We start from the raw sequence: 11,328 nt of genomic DNA on the forward strand, positions 1-11,328 counted from the left end.
CCTACCAGAAGGGAGAAGCTCCAGACGCATTTGAACGTCTGAAAGAACGAACTCCAGACATACTATCTTTAAGAAGTGTAACACTCACTGTGAGGGTCCACGGCTTCATTCTTGAAGTCAGCAAGACCAAGAACCCACCAATTCTGGACACACTTTGACATACAAGACTGGCAGAAGAGAGAACAAGAGTGAGGAGGAGGAGGAAAAGGTGTAGACAGCAAAAGAGGAGAAAAAGAAGCAGGAAGGGGGAAAGGGAGCAGGGAAGAGAAAGGAGGAGGAGGAGAACAAAAAAGTAGAGCTGATCTAATTTATAAGTAAAAATCACTCTCAACTCTTGTGAGGAAAATGGAACACTGCTGTAAATTCCAAAGAAGCAGCCACCACAGGCACAAATAAATATGTAGTTTCTTTTTTACTGTGTGTAGAAATGCACGACGCATGGCAGTTACTACTTTCCGCAGAGGGAGCTTACATAGAAAAGTAAACATGCTAGATCAGAGTGAACAGGAGTTAGCATCTGATAAGATAAAGTAAAATGCAATATTCAGTGCTTTGTCATAGGAAGAGGTGAGATAACTGAAAGATGCCCTAAATGAAGATAGTAAGAAAACCTTGAACTACAGGAAGTTTCATTCACCTACCTGGGTTCTTCCTCCAAAGTTAGTGGACTTCCTTTCAGATTCGTGAACAGCTATTTTAAGAGCCATAGATAACTTCAAGATTTCACAAATACAGCTTCGCTTCAAAATCACTAGGCACTTTTGCATAATTTTGATATAATTTGCTAAGTCTCACAGTGTTACAGTGTTACACTGAAGCAATGATTTTGATAAATCACTTTGGTGAGTAGATTTTGAAAATCAGAGCCTATGTCTGCTATGTCGATGCGATATTTGCCATTATTTTACAAAGAAAAAAATGGTCCCTGGACATGAAGTAGAATATCTATTACTATATAAATTTCAGAAAGATGGTGTAGCTTAAGGAATAAATACATAAAGGGTGATAATGTTTTATCGGTAACAATTGTCATTTCTGCTGCATTGCACAAATACAATTAAATTAGGTGTTGTTTTATTCATCCTGATTAATTCAAGACATTTTATATAGATTATTTTATGAAAACAGCCTATTCTGTGAGTACAAACACCCTAGATACGAGGCCAGCAATGTTAAGTCCCTGTACAGTCTGGTTGACCCATTGTGTAGACCATTTACAAAACTAATTTATGTTTTCAAATAATCTACTCATAGGCATGGAATGGATTATTTGAAAATATGGTTTTGCAAATTCAAATAATGACATTAACTTTTTTAGTCAATGGTTTCTAATTGAGTTTAACACGTTTTCATAGTTGCTACTTTTAATCTTCCTCCAAGAGATGTGCTATGTGCTGGTCGCTGGTGACAAGGATAAGCCCATTGACTATAGTTTCTAAATACTTCATTGGAATAAATGGATTTAGTGGGCATAGTCATAATCAATAGTGAAGTCAAACATTTTTATAAATATGTAGACATTAATTTTCCTTTTAAACTGTCATTCAAAGATGCAGTTAGCAAGAATTTGTGGAGTATGTGTGTCTGCGTGTGGGAGGGAGAGAGAAGATATGATTGTGTGAGAGTGTCAGTGTGTATGTATATCTGCTATTCTGTGAAGTGTGTGCAGATAAGTGTTTGTGTGTGCATCTGTATATGGAGTGAGAGTGGGAGCAGTGTACCAAAATTTATCACTTGATTTCATGGGTCCAAGAGGCAACATGATATTGAGTTCTAACCATATTGCTTAGCCATATTTAGGTATAAGGCTATAAGATACACACAAGTTTCCAAGATCAGGTGAGCTCAGGCGTGCTCAGGGGTGATGGGGTTGTGGGTCACACCCAAACTTAATCTTCTCTGCTGGTAATAATATCTGAAGTGGTTCTGCTAAACTTCAGCATTGCAAGCTCTAGCAGATTATTCTCTACTCATATAAGGGTGGAAAGTATATGTCATTCATTTACTGTAAGTCTTCCAGTTTCTTTTTTGCAGAGAACCCACAAAGCTAGAAGATCGCTGCTATATGAATTATGTGGACTCTCCAGAGTTGCAAGTAACTATGCCATAAAAAATTGAAATGCATGCTTTTCATTTAAATTGTCAAATTTCTTGCCATAAAGTTGTTTAGCATATATTATTATAATCCTTGTAGCATTTCTAGGGTCTATAATGATGTCCCATTTTATATTCTTGATATTGGTGATGTTTACCTTTTGCTAGGTGTTTTGCAGGTTTTAATAATCTTTTCAAAGCATCAGCTTTTGGCAGCACAGATTTTATTATTGGTCTGTGTTCTATTTCACTGGTTTTCATTTTATTTTTATTTTTTTCTATTTACTTTTGATGCTTAATATTTTATTTTCAAATAGTTAAAATATTATAAAAATCAAAGGTGCATATAAGGCTTTGACTTTAACAAATTAAAGTAAAATGAGATTTTTACAAGTTCTTCAATGCTAATTTAGTAATAACATGTTTTTTATTAGCTAAAATATTTCTGCCTTTTCCAAGATGAATGATTTCCCAAGGAGCTTTGATTCTAAGAAATTGCTCTTGCCTCTTCTTGACTAAGATTTTTAAATGATGAAATCAATCGCCATTCTTTAAATGTCTCATGTAATATTTACTGTAGACTGCTGATTATCTTTTAAAGCAGCTAAGGATGTTAAAATGCTGCCTTTGAGGTAACCAGCCATTTTACAAGAAATATGATATTTGGTGTTTTAAAGATGTTAAAATTAATTTCAGTCATTGAAAATATGTATATAGATACATATGTAATTTATATGAGAAAATAGCCTTGGTATTTCAAGAGGAAATAAAAACTGTTTTGCCAAACTATGCTGGGCTTATTATCTACATTAGAGTTATGAATTCATGTTATTAAGGTCTTTTAATTCAAGGGATAAAGAAATAGTTTAAATACTTCACTCCAAGTAAGTACTCTGTCTCTTAGATGATTAAAGAAATAGAATAGTTCTTCTGTACCTTTTATCATAGTGACTGATACTAGCAAAGCATTTCAGTCCTTCTCTAGGAAAATCACCTTGTTTTTCTACACGATTTGTCTCGGTTATGCACGTGTTCTATTTCCTGGGCAGGGGTGGAAGGGGAGCTGCTCTGGAGAGTCTCTGGTCTCACAACAGACCCTGTGAGCAAGAAATAAACTTTGAGGAGGCCAGCCACTGATACTCGGAGGGTTTATTTGCCATTACAGCACAGCCCACCTTATCCTGGAAAATGTACCACATGAAGACAAACATAAAAAACAAGACATTTTATATTTTAAAAATGTAACTCAAAAACAAAAAGCTTGTATAACCTGATGTTAGTATAACCATTTGCAAATATTACTGGAGATTGTGCTACTGGGTGTAGGTGGGGTGAGGGTCACAGCAATGCTGCAGAAATAGGACCTGGGCCTTGGGTCAGGAGAAATCTTTGGCCCTCCATCTCTTGGTCATCAGAGGCAACTGCAAAATCAAAGTGCACCAAATACTCCCATTCCTGCTGCACTTTGTGATGACCTTTAGAAATTCAGAAAATGCCAACCACCCAGGATGTTGGTTGGACCTTTGCCTTCAGAAGGTTCGCCCCTCTTGGTCATCATAGAGGAGATGGTGGCTGGACTGAGGTTCTGATCACCTGCTCCTAATGTTCGTCTTCCTGGTGCAATGCCCATTCATCAGGACAAGAAGAGAAGGAGCCCTTTACTGCCTCTCCCTCCTGAGGGCTGCGGGCCGTTAGGGCTGGCCTCCGTCCTCCGTGCGGTGTGCAGGTTATTGTGGACGATCGTCTTGGTACTGGGCCTCTCCTGCCTGCTGGGTCAGGCTTGGTGGATAAAGAGAGCGGTTCAACGCTGTAAGAGTATTCTGGGCTGACATATCACCGGTGAGTGAGGCATTTGATGGGCGTCATTCTGGTCTGTGGGACTTACTGCCATAGGTCGGTCAGTGCTGTCTGGTGGTGAAGTGAAGCCATCCTTTGATGGCTTCATCCATTGCAGACATGATATTCTGTATCTTTTCTGGTGCTGACCCTCTTCATACCCTGCAGCACATTCCAGAAGGGGAAACAGTAAAACATCTGCCTCTCTGTCACCACCTTTTTCTCTGCAATCATCTGAAAAGACTGTATGACATGAGCCTCTTCATCAGAGCTGAGCTGAGGCGTGGGGTCACCGCATTGTGCCCATCTTCCTGTCATTACTGGGTAGGACTTTCTCATCTCCCTTGTCATCTTCCATGTCATCTTAAGTTTTCAGTGAGCCATCATTCCATCCTGCTGGCAAACACTCCCAGGAATGGGGGACATGGAGTTAGAAGAGTCAGTGCATGGACAGCAAGACCTTCCAGATGCGCGAGCACAATGCAGCTCTCTGAACGGCACGATTTCCCAAAGGCGCTTAAGGACAACTTACCTGATTCTCCTCTTAGAGGATTCTAGATAGGAAATTTCATGCCAATTTTAATACAACTGGATAGTAAAACTAACACCAGGCACCTATTTTACTGTCCAGCTGTATTAAAATTGGCATGAAATTTCCTATCTAGAATTTCAAGCCTCCAGCTGTGAGCCTTATTCAGCAATCATTGATTTCATCACCAAAACACATAAAAACAGGAAATCAACTAACGGGAGGGGAGATGGGTGAGATGGTGCCTGGTGAGTGATATTTTCCCCTGATGTCTCCAGGGCATCCAGATCCCAGGGCAGGGTCCTGCTCCCTTCCTTCTCTCCCTGCCCACAGAGGTGCTCTCCTTTCCTTCTCCCTCTGCCTGGGGAGCTAGCCTGAGCACCACATTGAACTCCACCAGACCTCAAGAAAGAAATCAAGAATGGCAACTGAAATTTGTCATGCTTGAAGCAGCAGCTCTTAGAAGACCTATGAGTTTTGCTCAAGAAACTTTTGGGAACCAATAAAAATAAATAAACTATAGTGGTGATTTTTTACCTTTTTATTTTTATTTTTATTTTATTTTTTTTGAGCAGGAAAACATTGCCAGGAAACTTGAATGTTACTCTTCAAGTATGGTATGTAGGGGGTGTGTCCAATAGGCGGCAAGACGGTGGGTACATTTATCTATGGACCACAGAGAATCCTCTTGATATATGATGTTACAAATTAGCAAAGCTTGGGGAATTTAAAAGATCAGTACATTGTACTGAAGAAAGGGAGGGAAGAGTCAGAAACTTTGCTACTGGTTGCCTTGGTGAGCAATAAAATTGATTTGGAGCATATGGAAACAGTAAAACCTGAAAAACACTTATGGTTTTGCCAGGAAAATGGTTTTAGTAGCCACTTTATCTCAGCCAAGACAGGAGACTGTATCTTCCTGTATTTTCAGAAAGTTGCTAATGAAATCCTTGGAATCAAATTAAACAAAGCAGGAAAATAGAAGAGTCACAGAGGATGGTGAAGGCAGATATTAGAAACTACAACCAGGCTCCTAGAACTGTTACTCTTCCTACGAGTTCTGTGTCTGCATCTGTGAATGCATTTTTTTTTTTTTTTTTAATTGATAGTTCTGGCTGCACCTCACCTCTGTGTGGGCCTCAGTTGCACTTGTTTTATTTTTTTTTTTTTTTTGTATCGATAGTTCTGGCTGCACCTCACCTCTGCGTGGGCCTGAGCATGTTTGGAAACTTGTTTTACAGGCAACCATCCCTGTAGTTCAGTTAACACTTCCCTTTACCTCACTTCATCATCAAGTGTTGCCTCCCAGGCCAAAGGCAGCTCCCTGGACTGGTAAGAATTCAATTTGTGGATCACATCCTTTGAGTTCAAAATGGAAAGCCCGTTCTCTGGAATTAGGCTGCTTCATCCAAAAACAATGCTGGCTCCCTTTGTATCCTCCCCTCTTTTCCCCTTCATGTAAATACACGAAATATTGAATGACTACATGAAAGATGAAAAGTGTCCGAGTCTTCATCATCAGCCAGGATTTTGCTACAGCAGCTTCATCTTCCCACTTGAACTCATACATGGCAAGTCATACTTCAGAATGCAAGCATTTAAACACAGAATGTATGTTACCTACAGAAGGTCTTTTGCTATTTTGAGTTAAAATATATAAACCTGTGTCTAACTGAAAATGCTTGAAATAAAGCTGTAATCAAATTTCTGTGATTTTTTTTTAAAAAGAGCCTAAATTGTTTACATCGTAGCTTGTAAAAATAGTATCTGATATTGTATTTTTACTATTGTATGAGGGTCACTATGTACTGTGTAACACTCAGGTTAAACAGCTTTATGAATTTTGATAAATGTTCACCCGTAGCTCCACATGTAATTTCTCTTGCAAACTGTGTAAGAATACGCCTAGAGTGAGTTATGACGGATTGTTGGATCATTGCGGATCAAACCATACCTGATGTTCAGATATTTTTTCTTCCACAAATAAATTTATTTAAATGACTTTTTAAAAAGTGACATAAACTAACTGGGTACACTGTAATAATGTATCTGCCTGAAAACTGATGTTTCTGCTGCTTTTCCCTTATCTTAACCTATTCTTCATGGTTACGTGTTAGTCATATACAGTATACGCCCTTGTTCATCTGTAATTCAAGTGTATTCCTTTCTGTGGGCTAACATAGTTATTATTTTCTTTCTATTTGTTTTCAGAAAAAAAATTTTATTTCCTTACAATGAACTGAGCATGTTTATTTATTTTAATAAGTTGTCCTTGTGTAATTTTATTGTGCTACCTTTTTTTTACTATCCAGGTCTTCAGAAAATATTATTTATGTAAGAAAGATGCTCATAATACTGGTGTATCATTATAGTAATCTTATTTGTAATCCAATCACTTTCTTCTATCATTTCTTAAAAAAGACTACCCTAGAATTTTGTCACAAGTAACGTTTGGTAGATCACCATCTTCTCACTGTTACTTTGTAACTGGGGGATTCCGAAATAATATTATTGTAGCTTATATTATTTTTCTGTTAATCAAAGATACATTTAATTAATTAGATTTTTTTCCTTTTCGTACTCAAGTTCTACCACTCTTCTATTTTGCACTGGAAAGTTCTTAAAGAAAGCTGTTGACTGGATATAGTAAATAATTTTAAAACCAATGTTTAATATACAAAGTTTGTCTTAATATAAAAATCACCCAATTAAAATTGGCTAAAGATGGGAATGGGCATTTTACAGAAATAAATAAATCACAAATTACCCATAAACTTTTTTTTTTTTTTTTTTTGAGACAGAGTCTCACTCTGTCACCCAGGCTGGAGTGCAGTGGCACAAGCTCGGCTCACTGCAACTTCTGCCTCCCAGGTTCAGGCAATTCTCATGCCTCAGGCTCTCGAGCAGCTGGGACTACAGGCTCACACCACCACACCCGGCTAATTTTTGTTTTTGTTTTTGTTTTTAGTAGAGACAGGGGTTCACCATGTTGGCCAGGCTGGTCTCGAACTGACCTCAAGTGATCCGCTGGCCTCGGCCTCCCAAAGTGCTAGGATTACAGGCGTGAGCCACCAGACCTGGCCGACCTATAAACTCTTTTTTTTTTCTTTATTCCTTGAAACTGCTCGTATTGCAGGTTTTTCATGGATGAAATATGGAATTGAGCAGATTCTTTTTTTCTACAAAATTATTGTATAAACTTGCTCAATTTTCTATCTTATTGCTAATAAACCTTACAGGCACACAGTTTGTAAAATAAACCCCTTAAGGGCTGAATGCATACAGCATGCTGCAGGGTACAAGAAATAAGCTAAAAACGAGCATATAAACCTACATCTGGACCAACACGGTACTGAATGCTGGAGTCTGAGCAAAGAGTGATGAAAACAGTGAAGCTGGAAAAAAATGCTACTAATAATAATTTCTGAAAAGTCTATTAATGGAAACTTTTTCAAAACAGCCCAGGACACCAGAAAGACAATGTTCTGTATGGAAACACTGTAGGAAGCTACAGTTTTGCATTCATAAGGTACTGTGGCTCCCGTCTAATGGGACAGTAAAAGCTTACCACAATCTAGAGGTAGTTTTTACTCTAAGAAGGATGATTGTATTACTAGACTGTGCCATATAACATTATGCATGTGGTTCCCATACTAAATGTAGCCCAATGAGTCTGCTGCAACTTCGAAGAATCCGAACAAAAGCATAACCAAAGTTCAGGAATGAAAGCAAGGTAAAACTGGCCAGTTTAGCATGCAAGGCCAGCATACAACCCTGAATGGAACCAAATCTCAACTGAAAGGAAAAGAAACATTTTCTGAGTTAGGAGACATTTGTGGAGATGCTCAGTACTGGAGAAGAGAAAACAAACAAAGAAGCCAGAGGAAAAAAAAATAAAAACACAAGTTACATTTGCATTTTGTCATTTTACAACTATCTGTTTCTAAAGTACTGTCTTCCAGCTATTTTAGTTGATCATCTAATAAAAGCATCTTATGCTTTAAGATTACAATGACGTTCTGGCCTAGACTACCCCCTCCAACAGCCCCCAAAAGTAAAGCTAATAAAACACGCTTTTGCTGAGATCTTCCTCATTCTACCATAAGGGCACCATCTCCCAACTGGTAGCAGATGCTTCTCATGATATTTTTTGTCACTTGCCAACAAGGCAGAAAATACCCTGCTGAACGAAATCACTGGGAACATTCCAAGTTCAAAATAAAATGTTTAACTTATATATAATACAAGTTATGTACAAGATCAGGAGCGGGGAAAAACCTGAACAAATCCTGGAACACACATATGTATTTACGTGTGGGGAGAGAACACTTCAAATATCTACATGTTCTGCGCCATTAACTCAAATGTAGCTAAATGGCCACACCAAATTGCATGTGAATGTTAGAACCTCTTGGATAACCACTATAAATGCTTTCTTTTTAAAAAAAAAAAAAAAGGAAAAATAACTACCAACAGTGTCTGGGAAGAGAGACTAAGTTAACATACGTCGCATGTATTGCAGGCAAGGCAGAGGCAGTTTTTTAAAGCTTTTGCACAGACTTCACATAATCTTAAAAAAAATATATGTAGGCCTTCACAAGATTTGACTTGCTGAAATCCAAACAATTTTGACTCACGAAAAGTCCTAAGACTTCAGCTGGGGGAAAAAAAAGCTCCAGCCTTAGACCAAAAAAAACCTGGAAGAGCATGATAATTAGATTAAACAAGCATGGCCAGGCTTGGAAACTGAATGTATTTTAAAGCAAAAGCTCAAAGGTGAGTCGGGAAGAGAATAACCTATTTGGTAACAAGATGTACTATAATACCATGATATAAAAAAGGGTATGGTAAAAATATACCTTTTACTAAAGCTTATGCAATATACAAGTTCATTGGTCCATAAAAACTATGTTAGATTTGCGTTTTCTAGTTTGTTCAACTTGTATTCCAGCCACATTATTTACTTCTTGCCCACTTAAACAAAACCAAACAAAAACCAACCAACCAACAAAACTGCTGAAAAAATATTAATTTCCAATAGTTTGTACATTTTGATTTTTTGTTTGTTTTACTGTGGCTTCTGCATTTCAAATCAGCACTTGCAGTTAGATAGTGGGGTTTCAGAATAGTATCGCCTGGTATGAAAAGTTTTCCCAATAAACCACAAAAGCCTGTTCATTTTTTTCTTTTTTGTCAACTTTTTGCTGCACTCAAGTCCTAGCAAAAAGACGGTAGGATACCACTGTTGCCGTAGATGATGTGACACTGGTTGAATTTGTGTTGGCGTTTGTGTAGCTTCCCTCGCTGTTTGTGTTTGATTCACTGGGGAATCTGGCTTTACCTGGCTCGAAGGATTGCTCCTACCTTTCTGGTGTGTAGGTAAAGGTAAGCCTGGTGGAATATATGATTCCATCATTTCGGACCAAAGTTACTGAAACCTGGACTGGTTGCCAGACCTATCTCCAACCTTCTTGGAATGCAGAAACATCTGGGACGACAGCGAGCATACTCTCTCCACACCTGTACATAGTTTCAGCTTCGACATCCCCAAACCACATCGTAAATTTGCAGTGAAATTCTGTCCTGTAAGTTCAAGCATTGCTACATCCGCACCACCATTCAACTGAAAGCTCTCTACGGCAGGCGCAGGCATGACCAGGGCAAGGACAGGGCCCATTCTCTTGTAAAATGTGTACTCTGCCTTACGTGTGCTAATGATTGTCCAGGAAGCACCATCATTTATGATCTCTTTATTTTGTTCTTTTGGGCATGGAGTGGCCTGAAACTGAATTACTCTTTCTTGAGAAAGGCACAAGTACATTCTTTCTGTATCCTTAAGGTGAAATGCACATTTATGGAGTTGTTACACAGGATCATCTGCATCCAACAATGTGGTCTGTTTATCAACTTTCCTGATTATCAATCTTGGGAGTGCCATGCCAGTAACTGAGCACAGAAGTTTGACTGTTTGTCCATAATGAATGTAGCCATCTCGGACTGTGAATTATTCTCCTTCTGATTCATCATCATCCAAGAGATTAATGTAAAATGCTCCCCATTGCTGTAAACTGGCATGAAAATTACCTCCTTCTACATGCAAGTATCTGGTACTAACTGTCTGGGATTGTAGTCGATTACACAGAGCCACCTTTGTTCCTGAGGCAATGCATAAGTCAGCATTTTTCAATGACTGCTTCTTTTTGGAAGGTTTGGAGATGACTTTTATCCACTTGCTGAGGAACACACCAATGTCATCACTGTTGCCATAGGACATCTTTACAGACAACATGAAGGGCTTTTGCTTCTCTGAATCAGATATGTACAATGTTCTGGCTGTGCAACAGTTCTTTCCTTCCAAGTTTAGCTGCTGCATTTCTTGGTCACTGTTTCCTATCCCAATAAATGCACACAGTTAAGACTCTTGTTCAGAACAACCATTGTGTTTCATATGTTCTTTTATTTTCTTCCATCCACTGCCTATAAGATATACACAAGGGGAAGGGCAAAAAAACCTTTTTTCATTTCCACATGACTTCTGAGCAACTTTTGCATGAAGGATAAGTACTATTTGATCCCCTCACTCTTTTAAATAATTTCACATAGCTTCCCTAGTAAGTCATTTAGGTGGAAGCTGCTCAGCGAATTTCCTTTTAATCCATGCCATGGTACCTCAAGAACATGTTAAGGTAAGTCACAGCTTGGAACACTTTGATGCATCTCAAAACACCTCAGGCAGTGTATCTGTATCATACTCCTTTCGTTTTGAGATCATAATTGTTCCAAAGAACTATAATGCTTCCATTTGAATGATAGTCTCATAATTTCAATGACGTTCTGCAGGCTGTACAGGAAGCATGGCAGCATCTGCC

General features: G+C 38.4%; 1 pseudogene; it reads right to left on the reverse strand.

Annotated features, from left to right (window-relative positions):
• Nucleotides 1-9,669: 9,669 nt before the first annotated feature.
• On the reverse strand, nt 9,670-11,123 carry LOC111529807 (annotated as a pseudogene).
• Nucleotides 11,124-11,328: the final 205 nt, after the last annotated feature.

The sequence above is a fragment of the Piliocolobus tephrosceles genome, chromosome 14, assembly GCF_002776525.5.
Source record: "Piliocolobus tephrosceles isolate RC106 chromosome 14, ASM277652v3, whole genome shotgun sequence".
Lineage (NCBI taxonomy): Eukaryota > Metazoa > Chordata > Mammalia > Primates > Cercopithecidae > Piliocolobus > Piliocolobus tephrosceles.